The sequence below is a fragment of the Cucurbita moschata genome, unplaced genomic scaffold, assembly GCF_002738365.1.
Source record: "Cucurbita moschata cultivar Rifu unplaced genomic scaffold, Cmos_1.0 Cmo_Scf00006, whole genome shotgun sequence".
Classification (NCBI taxonomy): Eukaryota; Viridiplantae; Streptophyta; class Magnoliopsida; order Cucurbitales; family Cucurbitaceae; genus Cucurbita; species Cucurbita moschata.
The window spans coordinates 6,174,024-6,198,692 of record NW_019268522.1 but is presented as its reverse complement, the minus strand read 5'-3'; the positions used below and the strand labels follow the sequence as shown (position 1 = coordinate 6,198,692).

At 37.8% G+C, this 24,669-nt stretch overlaps 1 long non-coding RNA gene and 1 pseudogene across 1 annotated transcript; both read left to right on the top strand.

Annotated features, from left to right (window-relative positions):
* Nucleotides 1-728: 728 nt before the first annotated feature.
* On the top strand, nt 729-2,387 carry LOC111443844 (annotated as a pseudogene).
* A 1,067-nt stretch (nt 2,388-3,454) lies between these two features.
* LOC111444121 lies at nt 3,455-23,398 on the top strand. The gene is made up of 3 exons (XR_002710647.1): nt 3,455-3,661; nt 16,083-16,091; nt 23,388-23,398. It is a non-coding gene; the product is annotated as an uncharacterized LOC111444121 (long non-coding RNA).
* The last annotated feature ends 1,271 nt before the right edge of the window (nt 23,399-24,669 follow it).

Sequence of the window (24,669 nt, the reverse complement as noted above, 5' to 3'; positions counted from 1 at the left end):
AATATCAGGCTCTTTCTTGTTGCTCAGGTGCTTGTGCCCGTATACGGAAGTCTAGCATCCTAGAATACGGCAGTACTACATTTTTGGAGGACCATCATGATGATGTCTCATAAAAAACGAGATGTGGAGATACAGATTTTGTAGTCGGATCAATGCACCTCAACCTACGCTGATCATAGCCAACAAAGATGCACCAACTAGCCCGCCTTCTTTTCCAGCTTCGTCCGTAACTACTCAGAACACATAGCAGACGCAGCCAAAGACTTTTCAATGTTAGTAACAAAAAGCTAATTTTTCTTGGGGTTTCCTTTTTCAAAACAGCGGTTGTACGTTCTTCGCATGCGCATCATGCTTCGACAAGTTTCGCCCTTCTTTCTGCAACTCTATTTTGCTGTGGAGTGTGTTGTGTGAGCAGCTAAACGGATAACGGACTTGAATCATCAAACTCTTGCAACGTGTATTCTCTACCATTGTCGTCAGTCCTCAGGCATCTTTTTCTTTGATTGAGTTCATTTTCCACCCCCTCTCTTTAGAATCTTCACTCTCATTTCCTTGGCCATAGCACAGTCTCAACAAAGTAATCATTCTTGAATCCTCTGATTCTTTCTTTCTTCTTTAATGTCTTTTTTCTTTCAATCCTTTAACTGAACTTGTTTTGATCAATCTTTCTTCTGTTTACAGGTCCGAGTTATTTGGGTTTTGTCTTCAATGCCACGGATTGATTGATTTCCCATCAGAGGACTAGAGGAGGCCGCCGGCTGTCGTCAACAATGCTATCTGAGTATGAGCGGGTTCTGGTGCTTGAAAGGGGCGGTGTAACGTACGTAAAGCCTAATCTGATGACCCAGTCAGTCTTCCTCACCACTCTCATGGAGGTGCTTTTGACTCCCCGGTGCAAGCCTGAACCTCCGAAGACGGCGTCCCCAATGCCCGAGGCTGGGTTCTTGATGGCAGTAGTGCTATCAATGCCGGGTTCTATAGTCGAGCCGATCAATAATTCAACGAAAGGTTAGGAGTGAATTGGGACCTTCGAGTGGTCAACAAGTCCTATGAGTGGGTTGAGAGGGTTATCTTAGGTTAGGCCGGAGCTCAAGAATTGGCAATCCGCAGTTAAAGACGGGCTATTGGAAGCCGGTGTTGATCCCTATAATGGTTTGACTTTGGATCATTCAGTGGGTACCAAGATTGGTGGTTCGACATTCGACAGTTCTGGTCGTAGACACAGTGTTGCTGATCTCCTCAGCTATGCGAAAGCTTTGAATATGAGAGTGTAGTCTATGCAAGCTATGCAAGTGTTGAAAGAATTCTTTTAGCCTCTTCTTCGTGGATCGAAGCAATCGGTAATTGGGGTTGTTTTTTGCGACCAAAGAAAGAGGGCTATGCAATGCAAAGGGAGCGGTGATCCTCTGTGCTGGGGCTCTCGGAAGCCCACAGGCTTCCGCTTCTGAGTGGCATTAGACCGAGGCCGTCCCTCTCATCGTGGGGAATTCCTCTGTCTCATTACTTGCCTTATGTCGGACAGTTCCTCTAGGAGAACCCCCGAAATGGCATCTCAATTGTGCCCCCAATCCCATTGGAGCACTCTCTGATACAAGTCGTGGGCATAACCAATTCAGGGACAAGGGCTTACCTTGAAGCAACTTCCAATCTCATACCTTTTGTCCCCGGCTCGCTCTCTTTTCATTCGAAACCCAGCTTCACCACTCTATCTCACTGTGGCTACCCTGATGGAGAAGATTACTGGGCCACTCTCTATTCACTCCGGTTGCCATCTACAGATGTCAGAGTTAACCCAATTGTACGATTCAACTACTTTAGTAATCCGGGTGACGTATGTGGATTGGTGTGTGAATGGCACCTGCAAGATGGGTGATGTACTGAGGAGCCGTTCCATGGAGGATTTCCAATTCAGGGAATGGTTTGTTTGGGGGCCGAGATTGAATATACGTGCCCCCTGCATTGCCCGTTGATCAATCAAATGATTGGCTGATTGGAGAGTTTTGCCCGCAGTGAGTACTATATGGCACTACCATGGTGGATGCCTTGTGGGCAAGGTAGTTGATCGCAATTTCAGGGTTATTGGGATTGATGCTTTTCAAGTTGTTGATGGTTCGATATTCACTGTATCACCAGGGACCAATGCCCAGTCCCCTCTTTTGATGCTTGTATGGTCAGTGTCTTTCTTGTTATCTGAATGCTTCAATCTTTTTGTTGGTTTGTTAGAGTTGACTACTTACCCTGTTGTGCCAAAAGGAACTATAAGCGGACTGTGCTGCGAATTTGCTAGCCATTTACCAGTATTTCCTCTTCTGCTTCTGTTTTTGGGTTTCTTCTTCTCCTTTCCCCTTGTGAACACAATCAAATCCGAAAAAATAAGAAATTGGTGATTCTCTCCAATTAAGAAAAAAGATTGAAAAGACCCTCTCGGGTTTCTCTTTCATTTGCCAGTTCCAAATCTGCATTGTTAGTCAACTGCTGCACCATTTTTCTTACAGGATGCCAAGTTAAAGAAGATAAGGCGAGTGGATAAGGTCCGAAACCCAATAAAACATTTATGCTCGTGGCCGGACAAGAAAAAGATGTGGGAGCAATGGCACTCAATCACAAACCCTCTCTTTCCCTTTCGGTAAATTACTTGGTATTTTTGTCTTCTTCGCCCTTCTCTGTCCAGCTCAAGCTGATTAAAAAAACGGATTTGTTTCGGAAAGCGTTCCGCCCCTCAGTCTTGGACATTTTGGCGGGACTTTTCCTGCCCTACATTCTAGTCACGAATCCAAAACTTCTCGCTCCCACCGGCCGGCTCTTCCCTTTGGCTACTCTAAAAAAGGTACTGACGCTTCACACCCCATCTCGACGAAAATCAGGAAACTTATTGCAACTACATCAAAAATCGAGAAAAAAAGACGTGAACGGCCCCTTTCTTAGAACTAATTCATAGGGGGCAACGTGTGATATATAAAAATATAAAAGAAGAAAAGATATGAAGCATCCACTTGGTGCTCATAATATCTTTCTCGATGTTTTTTGTATAAGGGATTGATTCTTTCTTGGAAGGGAGCTAGGTAGATTTAGATCGATCGAATCTACTAACTAATTGGTTTAGCCTATCGATGTCCTTGAGTCCAATGAGGATAAAGAGGATGGATGGCCTGGCTTCTTTAGCATTTTATAGGAGTGGATAACAGCGGAAAAAAGGATGAAGTATTAGCATTAGCATGAGAGAGCAGAAAATGACACTAAACAAAACAGAAAGAGAAAGGCATAGGGTAGTTAAGGGGGACTCATCACGAGTATTTATTATTATACTCAATGCAAGCATCACTAAGGTCTAATATCTTTCTCCGGCAAAAGTCGAATAACAGAAGTATGAAAAAGAAAGGGGGAACCATGTGAAGCAGACCAGCAACCAAATATTACCAAAGGCAAGAACGGTCCGCACCAGTATAGGGGCAGGGTATTTAGGCTCCTCCCTCTCGTACGCCACTGGTTAGGTAAGAAACAAACTCAGGTTTGGGGGAGAGTGTCAAGAATCGGGTCAGATTTAGCCGGCATGTTCTAGCCGCCCTCAAGGCACGAGATTCCATTCCGATTTCCGAGGCCCAGAAGCTCGAAGCATCCCAGCTATGAAGATGAAGAGACACTCCTAGTTACCAAGTGGCCCGTTTGGTTGATGATTCGTTCACCTGCTTGCTCGCTTCCAACACAAGCACACTATCCTTTGTTCGCCCTCTACCACACGGAACGGCTCCCCTAAAAAAAAGGGGCACTTAGACGCCCTAGGTCCATTAAAACCTTTTTCTCCCTTATTATCAATCAAAGAGAAGGCAGCCGATGCGGCTTGATGTCTCAGACCATTACATTAAGGATACAAAAAGGCAATGTAACAAGGGGCCAAGCGTACCTACCGTGAAGGAACAGGATGAGGCAGAAGTACTCCCCGCGCATACTAGTATTAGATAAAACGGTTCCAACTACATGTATGCCTTCGGTTAAAAAGGTAGACAGAGTCAACCTCCATACACCTCTGGTCACTCCAGCCTTTCTATGAGAGTGAGAATGAGGGGGATACTGAAGATGTCCAGTCAACCAACCAGGGGAGGATGGGCCTCAAGGGGGATAAAACCATTCAATACTGACTCTTTTACGGGGAATGTAAACAAAGTTCCACTCCCAAACCTACCATCTCAAGTTCAGAGTAAACCATCTCCACAGCAAGACTCCTTCCACTCCAATTAGGCCAAAAAAAAAAAATAGACAGAGGATAGAATAGAATTTGATAATAAAAGATCCTTACTGGAGAAGGAATAAGGAGTTTCATCTTGACTGACTGTTCTGTCGAATGAATCTTGAGTCTTTACAGGAGAGTAAGTAAATGAGCTTGAACTGAATGAAGGGAATATTGGTGAAGGAGCTTGAGCTTCTCTTTCTTCTTCTTTTCTTACTGTTCAATCTGGTGAAGGAAATCATTCTTCTTCTTCTCATCCTTTAACATTACCTCTAGCCTCAAATAGCCCTAAAAATAGACAGAGGCATCAACTCTAATTAATTTCCTATGCTTTCATTAGTGAAAAAGCTAAATAGCCAAAAATCCCGGGAAACCGTAAAAAGAATTTATTGAAGCTGCAGCTATGAGTTCAAAAGTTCAATGGCCCATAAAATAGACAGGGGATAGAATTAGATAAGAAATGGTCCTTAAAGGAGAAGGATAATGAATCGGGAGTCTTTCTCTTTGTCTTGTCTCCCTTCTTTCTTTGATTTACTCGACAGTAAAGGTTCTTCAATCAATTCATTCTTTCACTGTAAAGGAGAGAGAAGGAATGTTTCGTCTTGCGTTGAGTCTTTCCTTGAAACACTTGAAGGGGAAGAGAAAGAGAAAGAAGGAATCTTTCGGATTTACTGACAGTTAAGTCAAATCGATTCTTCGATAGTCTTTCCTAATAGTGAACGAGAAAGAATGTTGAGAATTGACTGGCAGTTCACTCTCATTCATCTTTTGGATTGACTTGAAACACTTTCAGGGGCAGGTTCAGGAGAAAGATCAGTTAAAGAATTCATCTTGAGTTGAGGATTGACTGACAGTGAACTCTCATGTTGAGTTTTGTTTCGTCTTTCCTTAATAATGAATTAATTACCTTTACTAGATTTTATCCCTAAAAAAAGGGTAGGATAGAAAAAAATGATTTATGGTCTTTACACTCAAAAATGGGGATTTTATCCCAAAAAATAGGGAGAGGATAACTTTTTCTAATTAATGGTACTTACAGGCAGTCGAGTAAAAGAGTGTTTGAATAACTCACAATCACGGAACAAGGAGTTTAGGAGAATGATGCTTTCGTTGAGTCTTAGTTTATAGTGAAAGAAGAAATAGGGATAAGTGATTGAGTGAAGCAAACAGTGAGACCAATAGAATAGGTGAAAGAGGATTGAATGAATTTACTCTCATGTAAAGGAGCGAAGCGACCTTGTTTACAGTACAAGAAAGGAGAAGATCAAGAAGCCGAGCTGAGGTTCAATCTCTTTCCGAACTAATTACCTAAAAAATAGGGATTTTATCCAAAAATAAATAAATAAATAAATAAATAAATAAATAAATAATAGGGAGAGGATAGCTTTTTATCCCCCAAAAATAGGATACAGATAGAATGAATCTTGAGTCTTGACTTCCAGTTCACTCTAATGAATCTTGAGTCTTGATTGTTGAAATAGGGTAAAGATACACTTTTATCCCTAAAAATAGACAGAGGATAAGATTTGATCCCCAAAAATAGGGTAAAGATAGAATGAATCTTGAGGATTTACTGACGGAGAACTCTCATGAATCTTAGTCTTTATTGTTGAAATAGGGTAAAACATCAATTTTAATCAAAAAAATAAGGGAGATAGAATGAATCTTGAGTCTTTCCTTCCGGTGAACGATCATTGATTCTTCTTGAGTCTTTCCTTGAAACACTTGAAGGTGAAGGGGCAGAGCTCTGAGACCCATAGGGCGAAGGGGCGGAGCTCTAAGACCCATAGGGCGAAGGGGCAGAGTCGCTCGACCGATAGGAAGAGGAGAAAGATCAGTTAAAGAATTCATCTTTCGTCTTTCCTTTCAACACAGGTTCAGGGGAAGGCAAGTTCAGGTTCAGTAGCTCATTCATCTTTGTTTCTTCTCCCTTTAATCAATGTCTCTTTCACTGTAAACTCTAATTAATGTTTCTTCTTTCCTTCCTTTCCTGTTCAGTCTCATTCATGTTTTATCTTTCCTTCCTTTCCTGTTCAGTCTCATTCATGTTTTATTTTCTTCTTCTGTATAGGTTCTTCTAATCTCATTGCCTTCTTCCTTTCCTTTTCCCATTCCCATTTATTCATTGTAAACTCCTCTCCCTATTTACCTCTCGTGTTTGAAGGATTGAATATGCTTTACCTTGTTCAAGATGTTCCAGTCGAAATATTCTTGTTGGGTTGCATTCCATTTTCACTTTCTCCGTTCTTGCTTTCTTCAACAGTAAGAGAAGGACGACTTACACCCTCCAGAGACAGGAAGCCTCTGAAACTTTATAACGCTTTTCTTCAACAGTAAGAGAAGGACGACTTACACCCTCCTGAGACAGGAAGCCTCTGAAACTTTATAACAGTGGATTCCTTTTTTTTCCTATTCGTTTACCGTTGTGATTGTGCATCAACTAATAGAAATAGAAGCAGTGGCCTATTGCTTTCTTTTCTCTTTCTCTTCCTGTTGAAGATTAAAAAAAATATGTCAACAACAACAACAGAATTCAAACCTACGCACAGAGAGCTCAATTGATTTCAAACCTGTCGCATTAGCCACTCAAGCACATCAACATTTGTTACAAAAAACTATATTTAATTTCATAAATCATGTAAAAGTCAAATGGTCAATTTGACTTATTCTTTGTGGAGATTAAAGGGGACCGGGAATAAATTCCGTCCACAAACGTCTTTTGTCGGGAGACTATAAATACCCACAATATGTTATGTAAAATTCAGATTCGTGGATGAATGTAATTCAGATCTCAAATTGAGACGTTTCCCTTAGAAATCCGAGCATCATATTTGTCATTTCTAAGTTTCAAACAATTCTTGTGGTAGAATTGCACTTGAGCCATTCAATCAAGCCTTGATCAAGTTAGATTGTGGAGTGACTCAATTTAGAACAAGGTTTCCAAATCTTGTTTCTAGATCTTCGATCGTAAGAGGTAATCTAATTCTAGCCTTATCTCTTGGTTGATCCAAATTTAGTATATGGAGGTGTTAATTACTTTGATTCAAAGGTTCTTGCTTCAACAAAAGCTTGGATCGTTGGGCTGAGAATTAGGGTTGCCTTATCATATAGAGTCATATGAATGTGCAGCTCTTGAGAAACAATAGGAAAGACTTGAAATATAATCTGTGCCTTCGTTCCAGAGTTCATTAGGAAGTGAGTAGGGGACCGTTCCTTCCGTTCAGTAAGGGAATACAAGCATTACGGGTATTCTAGTTCTGTTGTTAAACTCTTTTTCAAAACAGTTTTCGTCAAGGGCCATGATTTCCATTCAAGTAATACTTTTCAATTAGTTGAGTTTGCTAACTCGTTGGGAGAAATCGAATGAAAGCTGCTCGAATCCTCGCGATTGTCCAAGGGTCAAATTGGATTCTGGGTTCAGTATATAGGGATCCTCCACTTCAACAGAGAAATCCACCAACTATGATAAGGAAATGTCGTGGGTTAACTAGTTTCCCCTAACTTTTCCACACCTAAAAGCAACTCCGCCAACCTGCTGATGAGAAGGGTTACTACAAGTGGTGTGATGAGATCTGTATTTCAACTTGGTTGATCATCGAGAAAGATATCCAAAAGACTAAAAAGAACCAGTCACTTTATGTATGGAGAAATAGGTTAGGAAGATCTCACGTAAAGCTGGCACAACTCCGTGAAACTCGGGTCAAATAGATTCACTCTACCACCTTTCGGTACTGGCTTCCTTTACTTCTGTTGTCTCCATATGAAGTACATTATGACCAATTGAAATTAGAGAAGAAAAGAAAAGAATATGAAGAACAAAAGTGGAGAGAAGAAACTAAGGTAAAAGAGAGAGATAAGAGTGAAAAAAAAAAAAAAAAAGAGAGAAAAGTGAGGGGCAAAGGATGAGTGAAAACCAAAAAAAAAAAGAAAAAAAAGTGAGAAAAAAATATATTATTAGAGAAAACAAAAATATTCAGTTCTTGTCCAGAAAAAACGAAGAATTTGATTTGAGGACAAATCCTTTCAAAGAAAGGGGGGATGATATGAATCCAACAACTGATCACTTCCATGTACCCGAACGAGCAATTACAAGAAGAAATAAAAAGAAGATTCAAGTATAAAATCAAGAAAATAATAGAGTAGCCGACATTAGAAAGTGATTAGAAGACTTGCCATTGATAGTTGAATTACCAATTTAGACAATTTATGAATGCCTTATTTTCTTAAATTTGTATTTAATAGCATTTATTAATAATTTGTATGAATGCCTTATTTTCTTAAATTTGTATTTAATAGCATTTATTAGTGATTTGTTGGTGGCTAAACTTTATTATGTTAGGGTTACCTTTTGGACCTATTTAAAGGCATGTAATATTCATGTTTGGGTTGAATTGAATATAGAAAAAACCTTTGTGTTTTCTTGATACCCTTTTGGTGTTATTCTTTTTCAAACCTTGCTTTAGGTTTGATGTTTAAACCGATTCATTGAATTAGTTTTGATCAAGCTAATTCTGGAGTGAATTGTCTTGGTATCTAAGAGTGACCATCATAGATTCCAAGTTCGATCTAAGAGTCATTCATCTTCTAACCAGCTCTTGGTTGGAATCAATCCATTAAGTTAGCTTTCTCTGTGAACGTTTTGCAAGGATTCTAGAAGGACTTCTAGCTTTGCAAATTCCAGCATCGTAGGCGCTTATCATTTGGTATCAGAGCATTTGGTCAACGTTCTTTGGCTGCTCTAGAGGTGAAATATCTTTACTGTTATTTTTTTTTCTCATTTTTGTCTCTCTCAGATTATCGATAAAAAAAAAAAAGAATTAGTAGAAAAAAAACCAGCTTTTATATTCGTGACCTAGTACCAAAAGCGTACCTTTGAGTGTTAAACATGAGTGTTAAACATGAGTGTCCCTGAGTGAAATTTTTGTGAGAAGTGTGGAGAGGTCCCTATTACTGATAACAAAATGCCACATAATGGAGAACGAGTACCACCTGTACCAGATCTTAATACAACCATTCTTCAAGCAATTCAAGGTATGATGGAAATGATCATGGAAGATAGATAAGAGAGAAGGGCGCAACAACAAAGACAAAAATGAGCATTACAAGAAGATGAAGGTATAGTAGTACAAGAAAGGCAAGTTGAAGGAAGATGAAGAGGAAGAAATAACCATGCAACCTAGAAGGATGGAAAGAGTACATGAAGATAGAGATGGGGGAGTTAAGCTCAAAATCCCACCCTTTTGTGAAACGGCAGATTCTAAGGCATACTTGCAGTGGGAAAGAAAGATAGAGCATGTGTTTGATTGCAACACCTATAGTGAAAATAAGAAAATGAGACTTGCTATTGCCGAATTTACCAATCATGCTGGTGATTGGTACCAACATCTCAAATCCGAGAGAAGAAGAAAAGAGGAGGATCCAATAGAGACATGGGAAGAACTTAAAGAAGCCATGAGAAAAAGGTATGTTCCAAAACATTATGAAAGAAATTTGAAAAATAAATTGCAAGGTCTGAGGCAAGGAACAAAAAGTGTGGCAGAATATTATCAAGAGATGGAGACTATGATAGAAAGAGCAAATGTTAGAGAAGAAAAAGAAGATACCATATCTAGATTCCTTGGAGGTTTGAATCTAGAAATTGCTCATCTTGTTGACAGAAACCCACCACCATATCTTGAAGACATGTATCATTATGCTCTCAAAATTGAGGACCAATTGAAGGAAGAAAAAGAGCATTCAAAAAGGTACACATCACGAACTAACACCTTTTTAAATTCTAAAACTTGGAACAAGGATAGTTTTGTGAATAGAAATGAATCAATGTCACCAAAAGAAAAGTTTGTGGCTGCTAAAAGAGAGGAGGCTGAGAGTTCCAATGGTAAAAAGAATGAAGATTCAAAGATGGTAAAGGAGAAGTCTAGTTCTATTCAATGTTGGAAGTGCAAAGGGTTTGGACACATGAGCAAAGAGTGTGTTAATAAAAAAGTGATGGTGATAAGGAATGGTAGACTTGGTTCAGATGATGAATGTGGATCATGATTCACAGCTTGTGGAAAAAATCGCAGCATATGATGATAAGTATGTTGAAGAAGGTAATTCCATATCTTTGATCACACGAAGGGTACTCAATGTTCAAATCAAGGAAGAGAAATTTGAAGATCAAAGGGAAAACTTGTTCCACACAAGATGTTTGATCAAAGGAAACCCATGCAGCTTGGTGATTGATAGTGGATGCTGCACAAATGTGGTAAGCAGCTTCCTTGTAAAAAGACTTCAACTTTCTGTCCATCCCCATCCAAAACCATACAAACTTCATTGGTTGACAAACAAAGAAGAAATTAAGGTGAACTCCCAAGCTCTTATTTCTTTTACTCTTGGAAGATATAAAGATGAAGTCCTTTGTGATGTCGTACCAATGCATGCGGGGGACATCTTATTTGGCCGACCTTGGCAATATGATAGAAAGATAACATTTGATCGTTTGATGAACAAGTATACTTTTACTATGTGTGGGAAGAAATTTACTTTACTTCCGTTGTCTCCATATGTGACCAATTGAAATTAGAGAAGAAAAGAAAAGAATATGAAGAACAACGGTGGAGAGAACAAACTAAGGTAAAGGTGAGAAAAAAAAAAGTGGGAAAAAAAAAACAATATTCAGTTCTTGTCCAGAAAGAACGAAGAATTTGATTTGAGGACAAATTTTTTTAAAGAAAGGGGGATGATATGAATCCAACAACTGATCACTTCTATGTACCCGAACAAGCAATTACAAGAAGCAATACAAAGAAGATTCAAGAATCAAATCAAGAAAATAATGGAGTGGCTGATATTGGAAAGTGATTAGATGACTTGTCATTGGTAGTTGAACTACCAATTAAGACAATTTATGAATGCCTTATTTTCTTCAATTTATATTTAATAGCATTTATTAATAGTTTGTATGAATGTCTTATTTTCTTCAATTTGTATTTAATAGCATTTATTAGTGATTTGTAGTTGGTGGCTGAACCTTATTATGTTAGGATTATCTTTTGAGCCTATTTAAAGCATGTAATATTCATGTTTGAGGGGAATTGTTGAATATAGACAAAACCTTTGTGTTTTCTTGATACTCTTTTGGTGTTATTCTTTTTCAAACCTTTCTTTAGGTTTGATGTTTAAACCGATTCATTGAATTAGTTTTGATCAAGCTAATTCTGGAGTGAATTGTCTTGATATCTAAGAGTGACCATCATAGATTCCAAGTTCGATCTAAGAGTCATTCATCTTCTAACCAGCTCTTGGTTGGAATCAATCCGTTAAGTTAGTTTTCTCTGTGAACGTTTTGCAAGGATTCTAGAAGGACCTCTAGCTTTGCAAATTCCAGCATCGTAGGCGCTTATCAATATGAACCAAGAGACACCCATTATACAATATACTTTAATGAAGATGTGAAGAAAATATTGTTGAAATTATCAAAAGATATTTCAATTCATGCCACATTGAAGAAGAATGAAGTTTCATTTATAAATTTTGGGTAGATTTCAATTTAGAGTTATTGTATTTCATTAATGTATTTTAAGACTTTTTATTTACTCTAGGTTACAATTACATAATGGTTAATTATGGTCATAAAGTATGAATGTTACAACTCTTGTAATGTCTTTAATAGTTTTATTTTGAGGCTATATAAAGCCATGTATGTTGTATTTGTAAGTAGACTTGGAAAATATATATAAAAGGAGCATTTGTGCTTTCTTTAGCCAATGGCTAAGTTTATTTGCAATTCTATGTAGTTTAGGTTGCATGTAGATCATTCAAGCTCGACATGATCAATCTTGCTTGTGGAATGATTCGAATCTCAAACAAGTGTTCGAGATATTTGGTCAACAAGAATCAATCAAGCTAGACATAATCGATCTTGCTTGTGGAGTGATTCAAATCTCAAACAATGTTCTTGCCTTGAGATATTCGATCAACAAGGTAATCCGAATCTTACTCTCCTTGTAGTGATTTCCACGAATCATGTCATCAGCCATTCTTCATCTCCACCGGCGATTGTGGTAGATGGCAAGACAGAGGCGGAGGTGCTGCGAGAAAGTTGGCAGCGAGTGCAAAAAGCTGGACCTGACGAAGGGGTAGAGAGTGTGGCTGGTACAGAAGAAGCGGGAACCATGATTCTTTGATGTTTCCAACCTTGGGGAGCATGAATAGAGGAACTTTCTACCTCAATGACATCTCCTCCTTCTCTTGCATCTTCAGTTTCTTCGGAATCATCTTCCAATCGGAGTTGCCGACGAGTGCCTGAGGAAAGAGAGATTGCAGTAAATATTTGAGAAAAGGATGACGGGTAGGTCAAGAAGGTAGAGTGGGTTACCTAAAGATGGCTCTCGGGAAAGGGCAGAACGGGTTCTCGATGAGGAAGCGGTAGCTTGAGAAGAACTAATTGCAGGCGGGCCTAACTGAGGGACAAATTGCTAGTCTTTTTCGAGAATAAGGTGGAGGTAAAGGTAGCTTGTCTCCCCTAGGGGGTGAGAACTCTTGAGAACAAAATGGAAATGGTCTTAGCAAGGGTTCAGTTGTTTGCTATTCCCTTTTACCAGCGTAGCACATTGATTGGCGCTTTGAAGTGAGGGCTAGGTGAGGGCATGGTTGACTTTTTTTTACTAAGGAAAAAAATCTTGTTCCTAAATCGCTCTGTGGGGACCTTTTTTTTAGCGCTTGCTTACTTCTTAAAGCCAGGATGTACAATTTACACAGCCTGACGACTTATAACATGAATGATTCAGAGAGGGTTGAGTGCTTAGTGTCTTTGCAAAGTGAGCGGTAGGAAAGTCATCTTTCTGGCATGGTTTATAACGACCCATAGGCTGAGAGCATGAGGGCTTGAGGGATACGTGGATTGGGAAGTTGACTGTGATCCAACCATTGTACAGCTGACTGATGGCTTATGTTGCCAAGAGGGCATTGAGACAGAGTTGGGCTTAAAAGTATGGTCTTCGGCCCAGCATCTCACAATTACCTATGCATGTGCAAAGTTGCGATGTTCTAGAGGGAAAAAACCTGGGGACACATGAGCGTGGTGGTTCGTGCGAGATTGCTGTCACCACGAATGCAGTTAAAGTGTTGTATTGCCTGTTGGTATCAAAAGACTAAAAAGTTCAGAAGTTACAAGATCCGCTCTTCCTGATTCCAGTCTTGGGGGAAGGGTCTCTCTTATTACCACACCAACTGCATTTGAAAAATCCGATCTTGTCTAAGAGAGGTATCGTATTTGATAAGCGCCTACAATGCTGGAATTTGCAAAGCTAGAGGTTCTTCTAGAATCCTTGCAAAACGCTAACAGAGAAAGCTAACTTAACGGATTGATTCCAACCAAGAGCTGGTTAGAAGATGAAAGACTCTTAGATCGAACTTGGAATCTATGATGGTCACTCTTAGATACCAAGACAATTCACTCCAGAATTAGCTTGATCAAAACTAATTCAATAAATCTGTTTAAACATCAAACCTAAAGCAAGGTTTGAAAAAGAATAACACCAAAAGGGTATCAAGAAAACACAAAGGTTTTTTCTGTATTCAACAAAATCTCTCAAACATGAGTATTACATGCCTTTAAATAGGTCTAAAACGTAACCCTAACATAATATAGTTCAGCCACCAATCACAAATTACTAATAAATGCTATTAAATGCAAATTGAAGCAAATAATGCATTAATAAATTTCCTTAATTGGTAATTAACCTACCAAAGGCAAGTCTTCTAATTACTTTCCATAAATTTCCTTAATTTGTAATTCAACTACCAAAGGCAAGTCTTCTAATTATTTTCCAATATTAGCCACTCCATTATCTTCTTGATTTGATATGCTAATGCTATAAAGATTTTTGGGCTCAAAAGTCTTTTTTTCAACTAGTACACTAGCTAGCTTTTGAAGATGCAATGTATAGGCCTCTTGAATCTTTTTAACCTTGCTTCTTGTAATGGTCCTTCGGGTACATGCAAAGGGTCAGCAGTTGAATTCATATCAGTATCAATTAAAAGCTGAACCTTAATCAGTCAAGCAAGCAAGAGGTGCGACAGCTTAACTGTTAACATTCGATTGGAATTTGTGAAGAATAGAACTAGAAGAATGGATTAGGAATGATTATCTAAATGGGTAGGTTAGACTGGCTAATTGCTACGCCCCACTGCTTCCTCAATAAGCGCAGGGCTGACGTTTTTCCTTCTTCTTTAGGATTCATCTTTGAATGACGTGATAGGTAAACAAACCTTGAGGGAAGGAATCCGGCTTTCATTAGGATGACATTCTTTTCATGCGAATAGCAAGGCTTGCTAACGTTGAGGATCGGTTATGCCAAAGTATAGAGACCTGAACTTCGAAAGATTAAGGCACAACTCCTGACTCACTAATTGTCACATTAGTCGACCGGGATAGTTCCTGCTCCAGCTTGAAGAGCCGATGTTTAGGAAGAAGCGGACGGTCAATCTCAAACTTTGGGCATCAAGGTTGAAATCCTGGGGAACCAGAATATACAACTTTTGCATCTGATCAAGCAGGAGTTGAACCAGCCTTTGGAGTTGGGGGTTGAACCTACTTAGCCAGCCGGAGAGCTAGTTGAAGCTTTGGATGGAGTGGGACCTGCTTCTTAGGTCAGGAGTAAAGACCGACTTTCTACTTCTTCTTGGGCAGCGAGTGCTTACGACTCAGAGGGTATCAAGAAAATACAAAGGTTTTGTCTGTATTCAACAATTCATCCAAACATGAATATTACATGCCTTTAAATAGGTTCAAAAGATAACCCTAACATAATAAAGTTCAGCCACCAACTACAAATCACTAATAAATGTTATTAAATACAAAAGCAACTGAAAGAGAAAAAGAAATTCAAGACTGAATGAAACAGGACTATTACACTAGAATTGAAGAAAATAAGGCGTTCATACAAACTATTAATAAATGCTATTAAATATAAATTGAAGAAAATAAGGCATTCATACAAATTATTAATAAATGCTATTAAATATAAATTGAAGAAAATAAGGCATTCATACAAATTATTAATAAATGCTATTAAATATAAATTGAAGAAAATAAGACATTCATAAATTGTCTTAATTGGTAGTTCAACTACCAATGGTAAGTCTTTTAATCACACTCCAATATTGTAACGACCCGAAATTTTCTACTTAATTTAAGGTCGCTACTGTATACATACCATAAACATTGAATGCGGAAGACTTCATTTAAATTCCATAAAACATAACTTAAAACACAACCATGGATTACGTGTTTCGAAAACATCTTTAAAACGATCTCGAGTTGCGACTATTCTATCCTATCTTTAAAACGTTTAAGTTTAAAACATCCTATTCTATCCTAAGTCTAAGAAAATAAATGCCACTATCCTATGCATGTGCCATGATCTCCAGTTGCGATGCCGTCGTCAGCCGTACAGGAATGCCTTGCCTTAACCTGAAAAATGTAGTAGCACATGGCTTGAGTATTTAAAGAAATACTCAGTAAGTGACCCCGCTATTGGGGTTAAATGCAACAATCACATGCAATAATATGATGGGACCTATCTTTCGTTTCGTTTCTTTTTCGTTTCGTTTCGTTTCGTTTTCCCTATGGTGTAATCATAACAGGTAATCGTGGACGTGTACCATATACTCTACATGCAGCCCATTCGTGCGAGTATGGGCTCACCAGCATGCTTTGGGGGCCCACCGGGACCCGTTAAAACTAAAACCGTCACAGCAGCGCTATGCAGGGCATAACGATCGTTGTCCTGCCATTTGGATGTACGCGTCCGTACCCTCGTGATGGGATAGGGGTATCCCCCCAAATGCATGATCACACAATATGCATGAGGTCCCACTAGTCCTACAGTCATCATTTAATGAACATAACCTCGTGTCACGTTTTCATGCTTACATGTCATTCTCATTCTCATTTCGTTACATATCATATATATTCCTAGCGGGGTTATGTATCATGCAATTTACCGTATTTCATGTCATACAATTCATTCAGTTACATTCTAATACTCATACAACAAGCCATAATCGTACAAGGGCCACACATCGTCACATGCATTCATATCACATCAACTAAGCAGCATAAATAACATACATTCACGTTCACATGATTTCGTACTTAAGCACAATAATCTAGCATACAATGTATCGTATCATAACCAAGTCATAACGTAAACACTTCATAGTCATATCGTTCTCTAACTTACCATAGCCTTAACGTTCTTATACCTATCACAGACATATCATTACGTGACGTACGTTAGTCATATCGTCACAAGAACGTACCCTAACGCTATCGTTCTATCAATCTATCACAAACCTATCCCTTTCTACCCATAACCTAACCGTATTCTTTCATCAATCTCTCCTATCCATAGCACTCCGGTATGTAACCTAACCTTAACGTTTCATGAACGTATCTTACTCTTATCGTTACATTTCGTTTTGTGCATCCTTCTCGTGCCCTAACTCAAACATATCATTGAGCACATCGTACCATAATTATTATCATACAAACCACATATTATAACATATTATAACATATAGGAAGCATATTGGTCCACAGACAATTTACACATATCAATATATATGACATGTACAGAACCATAGGGCACGTGTCAACATCAAATATAACCATGCCGATAGTAAGGTCACTTACCTGGCTAGCTTAAGTCGTTGTCACAAATATATCTTTAATGAAAGTTCGATTCCGTCCTTTGAAATCCGAGTCAACCTTGTTGATCAGATCTATCTTCACGTAAATCTCCGGTGAATCTCAACTGGGTAAAGGTCATTCTCATTTTTTTTTTCTCAAGTAAATCTTACGATTATTGATTTTCTGTTTCTTTTTTGCAGTAACTGTTACTTGCTGGCATAAGGATAGGTTGAGGAGAGATAATTGTGGGAAGGGATGAGAGGTTAGCGGGGAGAGAAGTGGGGAAAAGTTTTTTATTTTTTTATTTTTTTATTTTTTAATTAATTAATTAATTAATTATTATTATAATTTTAACTATTTTTATAATTATTTTTATTCGTTTATTTCTTTATTTATTTTTGGGCTATTACAAATATCAACCACTCCATTATTTTCTTGATTTGATTCTTGAATCTTCTTTGTATTGCTTCTTGTAATTGCTCGTTTGGATACATGGAAGTGATTAGTTGTTGGATTCATATCACACTGACCGGCGCTGCCAGAATAGAGTTCCCCTCCCTATCGATTGAGCTGCTTCACTCTTCTCCCTGGGTGACAAGTTCCAGAAAACTTGGGAGGACATATGCAATGAGTTCAACAATAAAGATAGTTACAAGATCGAGGTCGGTGTAACCAAGTGTGACTTAGAAAGCATCCAGAAGCTACCTAACGCTTCTCTGAGTACATTACCAGATAGATGGAGGAAAAGGGCATCCTAAATGACAACCAGACCCCTGGGGACAACTGGAAATGATAGTGAAGAACCTCTTGCCAGAGTATCAAAAGCATATGTTATGTATGCCCAATACCTACCCGACTTCAAAGCTCTCATAGAGATTGGGTAGAGAATTGAGGATTTCATCCAATCAGGCTTCGATGCATACACTCCATCTCTGCCTATAGTCTCGTTCCTCTCCCTATCGGTCTCAAATCTTCTCTTTCCTCTCCACTCTACGTTTCTAAGGAAATCTGCCGATTCATTATACGGTTCCTAAATCTGCTTATTCATGTGGTAGAGCTACATAAAAGGAGCTCACTCAACTCAACCTATATACCCTTTATTGCCTCAGACTCTTTTACTAGTTTTATGGTTTGCGATGGGAATTTCTAGCTTGGCAAGGGTGTATGCGCTTTCCTTGCTAACGGAGATATGCTTGTCTTGTGCCTATGCCTCGGCTTCGGAAGATGAGGGTAGGGATCCGTTTTTATATCTCAAACAATTGCGTAGTAAGATGAGAGAGAAATAGGTAGTATGGGGGAGCTTTGATTCAGTGCTCTTTTTTATGCTGAAAAGACCATTGGAGGCAAGGGTAGGCAGAGACTGGGGGTTTGGAGGGAACTACTAAAGGGATGTGCATAAAAAGGTCCGTATTTTCCTGCGAAAACTTGCAAGTGCCGGAGGTAGCTGCATTAGAGGCTCAGCAGGTGTCATTGTTTAACATGATAAAGAAGTAGGTGGCCACGGTAGCCCCCTCTTTCTTTAACCCATTTATCAATAAGCGTAGTTGGGAAAAAGAAAATAGAGGCGGAGGCTAAAGCCTGACTCCAAGGGATTCTCTTAGCTAATCAGTTTGGCATTACACTTAATTACACAGAGAGGGGCGAAGCTACGAGATCGAGTGAAAGAAGCGAGAGGAAAATAGCTTTATTGAGAGTTTGAAGGTGAAGGAGAAGATTGAATTGACTCGACTGCAATTTTTTTTTTTTTTTTTCACAGCTTTACCGAGTCTTTGAAGGTGAAGGATCATAATTGTTTTAGATTTCAAGAAGGGAGAGGGAAGAGGAGAATATGTTTTACCTCGTTCAATCAGGTGAAGGAGAAAGAACCAAACACCTATGTTTCGAGTTGACTAAGTCTTCGTCTTCTTCCTTTGACTCTATTCTCTGACCTTCCTTCTCAACTTGGGCGATGCTACCTCGAGAAGTGCTCTGGAACCTATTTACCTCGTGAAAGAACCAAACACCTATTTACCGATAAAGCCTAAAAAATATCTGACAAGGGTGAATGAGGTAAGATTATCCGAGGTTCAGGTTCTTCAAATAGCTTTATCGAGTGAAAGAAATCCATAGGACAAAGAAAGTAAATGCTTAATTTAATCCCATAGAGATGATAAATATTTCTCTTCTCCTTTCGTTCTCTTCTTTCTTTTTCTATTTCTTCGAATTGGAATTGATGATAGTCGCGAAGCTACTCGACTCTCAGAGGAGAGAAGCAATGAGACCAATAGAATAGGTTTAGGAGATCTTGTGTCAACCACTTCCACTCATAGCTACAGCACTAACCCAATTATTTCCTAATAATTGCTATTGTTGTACTTCACAAGTCACATTAATTTCTTGACCAGCAGTATCTTGACCTTTAACTATCAAAGCATTGTAAATATTAGGCATTTTTCCCGAGCGAAAAGCTACATCTAGTACTGGAGCAATGATTTGAGCGATACGTCCCAAGTTGTTTTTTTCAAGCGTGAAAACTTCAGGACCAGAAGTAGTAGGATTTATTCTCATAATCAAATCAAATATGTCAAAATTTGTGTGTTGAGAAAATTCTTGAAATCTAAAATCAATGTTGGAAAAGCAATTTGATCGGTTGCACGAACAGTTGATGATAGGGGAGTAGCCTAAGCCTTTACAAATGGTTTCTTTGATAGAAGAGGGGAGGATGTCGACATGACACCATGATAAGCGCCTACAATGCTAGAATTTGTAAAGCTAGAGGTTCTTCTAGAATCCATGCAAAACGTTCACAGAGAAAGCTAACTTAACGGATTGATTCCAACCAAGAGTTGGTTAGAAGATGAATGACTCTTAGATCGAACTTGGAATCTATGATGGTCACTCTTAGATACTAAGACGACTCACTCAAGAATTAGCTTGATCATGTCTAATCCAATGACTCAATTTTTAACATCAAACCTAAACCAAGGTTTGAAAGAAACCTACCACCCAAAAGGGTTTCAACCACAAGGTTTTTGTATTCCACTATCATTTCCATCGTACCTTGAATTGCTTGAAGAATGGTTGTATTAAAATCTGGTACTGGTGGTACTGCTTCTCCATTATGTGACATTTTGTTATCAAGGGACCTCTCCACACTTCTCACAAAAATTTCACTCAAGGAACTCGTGTTTAACACTCATAGGTAGGCTTTTGGTACTAGGTCAAGAATGTAAAGGCTGGTTTTTTTTTTTTTTTTTTTTTGGTGCAATCTTGCTTTAAGCTTGATTATAACCAATTCAACGATCAATTCTAACAAGCTAAGACTAGAATCTCAAGGATCAATAGCCTGAAAATAAATGATAAGAATGGAATATATATATATATATTATTTTTTTTTTCTCAGAACTATTTTTTTTTCCTTTTTTTTTTTCGATAATCTGAGAGAGAAAAAATTGATACAAAAAAATAACAATAAAAATATTTCACCTCTAGAGCGGCCAAAGAACGTCGACCAAAATCTCTGATACCAAATGATAAGCGCCAAAAATGCTAAATTTTTGCAAAGCTAGAGGTCCTTCTAGAATCCTTGCAAAACGTTCACAGAGAAAGCTAACTTAACGGATTGATTCCAACCAAGAGCTCGTTAGAAGATGAATGACTCTTAGATCAAACTTGGAATCTATGATGGTCACTCTTAGATACCAAGACAATTCATCTAGAATTAGCTTGATCAAAACTAATTCAATGAATCGGTTTAAACATCAAACCAAAAACAAGGTTTGAAAAAGAACAACACCAAAAGGGTATCAAGAAAACACAAAAGTGATATGAACCAACAGACATCAATCATATAATATTCTTCAATGAAGATGTGAAGAAAATATTGTTGAAATTATCAAAAGATATTTCAATTCATGCCACATTGAAAAAGAATGAAGTTTCATATTATAAATTTTGGGTGGATTACAATTTAGAGTAATTTAGATTTATTGTATATCATTAATGTATTTTAAGACATTTAATTTACTTTAGGTTACAATTACATAATGGTTAATTATGACCATTAAATATGAATGTTACAACTCTTGGAATGCCTTTAGTAGTTTCATTTGAGGCTATATAAAGCCATGTATGTTGTATTTGTAAGTAGACTGGGAAAATATATTAAAAGAAGCATTTGGGCTTTTCTTTAGCCAATGGCTAAGTTTCTTTGCAATTCTATTTAGTTTAGGTTGCATGTAGAATCATTCAAGCTTGACATGATCAATCTTGCTTGTGGAGTGATTCAAATCTCAATCAAGTTTTCTTGCGATGAGATTTTGATCAACAAGAATGATTCAAGCTAGACATGATCGATCTTGCTTGTGGAGTGATTTGAATCTCAAACAAGTGTTCTTGCCTTGAGATATTCGATCAACAAGGTAATCCGAATCTTATTCCCCTTGTAGTTGATTCCTTATCTTATCATTTGGTATCAGAGACAGGTTTCGATCCTGGGACCTGTGGGTTATGGGCCCACCACGTTGAATATATATATATATTTTTTTTTCTTAGAACTGATTTTTTTTCTACTGATTTTTTTTCTTTTTTTTTTTCGATAATCTGAGAGAGAAAAAAAATTGATACAAAAAAATAACAATAAAAGTATTTCACCTCTAGAGCGGCCAAAGAACGTCGACCAAAAGCTTTGATACCAAATGATAAGCGCCAGCAATGCTAGATTTTTGCAAAGCTAGAGGTCCTTCTAGAATCCTTGCAAAACGTTCACAGAGAAAGCTAACTTAACGGATTAATTCCAATCAAGAGCTGGTTAGAAGATGAATGACTCATAGATCGAACTTGAAATCTATGATAGTCACTCTTAGATACCAAGACAATTCACTCCAGAATTAGCTTGATCAAAACTAATTCAATGAATCGGTTTAAACATCAAACCTAAAGCAAGGTTTGAAAAAGAACAACACCAAAAGGGTATCAAGAAAACACAAAGGTTTTGTTTGTATTCAACAATTCATCCCAAACATAAATATTACATGCCTTTAAATAGGTCCAAAAGGTAACCCTAACATAATAAAGTTCAGCCACTAACCACAAATCACTAATAAATGCTATTAAATAATAATAGAAGGAAACAAGGCATTAATAAATTGTCTTAATTGGTAATTCAACTACCAAAGTCAAGTCTTCTAATTACTTTCTAATATCAGCCACTCCATTATCTTCTTGATTTGATATGCTATAAAGATTTTTGGGCTCAAAAGTCTTTGTTTCAACTTGTACACAAGCTAGCTTTTGAAGATGCAATGTATAGGCCTCTTGAATCTTCTTAACCTCGCTTCTTGTAATCGGTCCTTTGGGTACATGCAAAGGGTCAGCAGTTGAATTCATATCACACAAAGTTCAATAACAGTATAGAGAGTTACTGACTTCCCTTTGACTAGGGCCTTCTCAAGTTCTTTTCTTGTGGCCACAGGTTTTTGGGGGGTGAGCAACTAGCTTCTGTCCTAAGGCCATCTATTTCTAGTGCTTACGAGCCAATTACATAAAAAGAAAAAAGAATGGGAATGGGAATAATAAGTCATTATTCCTTCCCTGCAGTCTGATTTAAGCGGAACTAGTTTTCAGGCCATTTGCTCTTGATGAAAGGCCAGAAGTGGAAGTTATAGATGTAGTTATCTTTGTTGTCAATACATTGCTTCTTTCTGGCCATGGGGAGATTGTACCTGATCTGTCCGAGAGTCCTATTCCTTCTGCCGGCGAGATAGTTCCAATTGTTGTAGTCTCTTTCTTCCCTAGTACATAATTTCTGGAAGGGATAGAGTTTGTATTTGTATTGACTATAGGCATTGACTAAATAAGCTAAGCTATACTGAAAATCAAATAAGAAGGACTCCCCTAAATCCAGCGTATAGCGAACCAAACAAGCCTTCCAGTCTAAGAGCTTTCCATGGGGATTGAGTGGAAGTTCGAAAAACCTAGGATGATTCCCATGCAGTTTGATAGGCTGAATACTAGATTGAAAGGCTTCCTTTTATATAAAAAATTATCATTGTACCAGCTTTCAAAGGCTATAAGGTGGAAATGGTTTCAATGGTCAGAGACCCCTCCATTGCCCTTTCCTGAGAAAGGATTCCCACCTGCTAACTAGGAGGATTCCTCCCTTTTCCTTCCATCGAGACTTTCTTTTTGAGGACCCGGACCATCATTGTTTGAAAGAGTCATCTACTCCCTTCTATGAAGAATCAACATAGCAAAATCATTCCACCGAGGGCTTGAGGTAGTCTTATAAAAGAAGATGAGGGTACAATTTTCTATTTCAGAATTTCTATGTGAATTGAGAATGAACCATATTCTTGGAAGATCAGATAGAGCCTCAAGCCTGACGTCAAAGGCGTTTATAAGGCAACCCTAATCCTCAGCTCAACGATCCAAGCTTTTGTTTTAGCAAGAACACTTGAATCAAAGTTGATATGAACCATGACCAAGGAATTTCCATACTTCAAGGTCCAATTACAAGGACGAGAGCCAATAAGCTACAACAAACCTTATACAATAATATTCAAGCTATGGTGAGCTCATTAAAGGAAATTCTAGAAGATGCTGGAGATCTCCCTTATATGTTGTGCAAAGTTGAGCTTCAAGAAAGAGATGAATTAAATGCAGTTTAAGTTGCATTTAATGAACTTCGTTGAATTTATGAAACTAGCCCAAGGATGAGTCAATAAGCACATTTTATTAATTGCATTATTTAATTATAGTTTAACTATTTGTTTGTCATATTTAAGCTAGTTTTAAATATAGGAGTTAAGGTTATATTGTAACCCACATAGGTTACTATATTCCACCATTAACTAGCCATTTTAATATGGAGGTTACGGGTATTTTTCATTTACTAGCCCATTTAATTTGGGAGTTATGTATCACATATGTTAAGGTTGTAAGGGCTATAATAAAGTCTTCTTTTCTTTGATTAGACATCAGATTTTGGAATTAAGAATAGAATTTCTATTTTTAGCTTTGGTGAGAGATAAACTTTCTTTGCAAACTCTTGTGTTTAGAACATGTAGAATCATTCAAGTGGTATTGATCAAACCTCTTGTGGAGTGATTCGAATCACGAGTTTAGAAACGAGTTTTCTTTACTCTTGATCTTGATCATCAAGGTAATCTGTTTCATACTTTCCCTTGGATTGATTTCCATATCATTTGGTATCAGAGCTTCAAGCTCCAGATCAGATATATGTTTCATTGCGCTTATCTCTTTTAATTCTCTTATAATTTTTTTTCTCAGTTTGTGTAGAATGTTCATGTTCTATCGAAAAAATATATAACAAAACAAAAAAAAATTCTTATATTCTTTAAAGTGTTAGATCTGGATCTTATCAACACTTTGTTATTCTTTAAGATCTTCTAAATCAATTTTCTTGTTGGTAAATTGATTACATTTTGCCAATCAGAAGAGAAAAAAAAAAAAAAAACCATGGAAAGAAAGAAAGCTTATATCAATGTTAAATGTCTTTCTTTTTTCCTCTTGATTATTATATGTAACTCTCATATGTTACTACGTCTAAATTAGTCCTTAATCATTTTCTTTCTTTAATTCGTTTCTTTGTCGTTATTCGGATTGCTCCTTCAATACCCTTATTTATGTATTGAGTGTACTGTCTATTCACTTTGAATTGCACTTAGCTCTATAACATAGCTTGTCTCACATCCCAATTTGTTTTTTAGAGTGTGATTTGTGTGTGCTCAATTGTGAGGGTGAGTTTGTAAGGGAGTAACACATT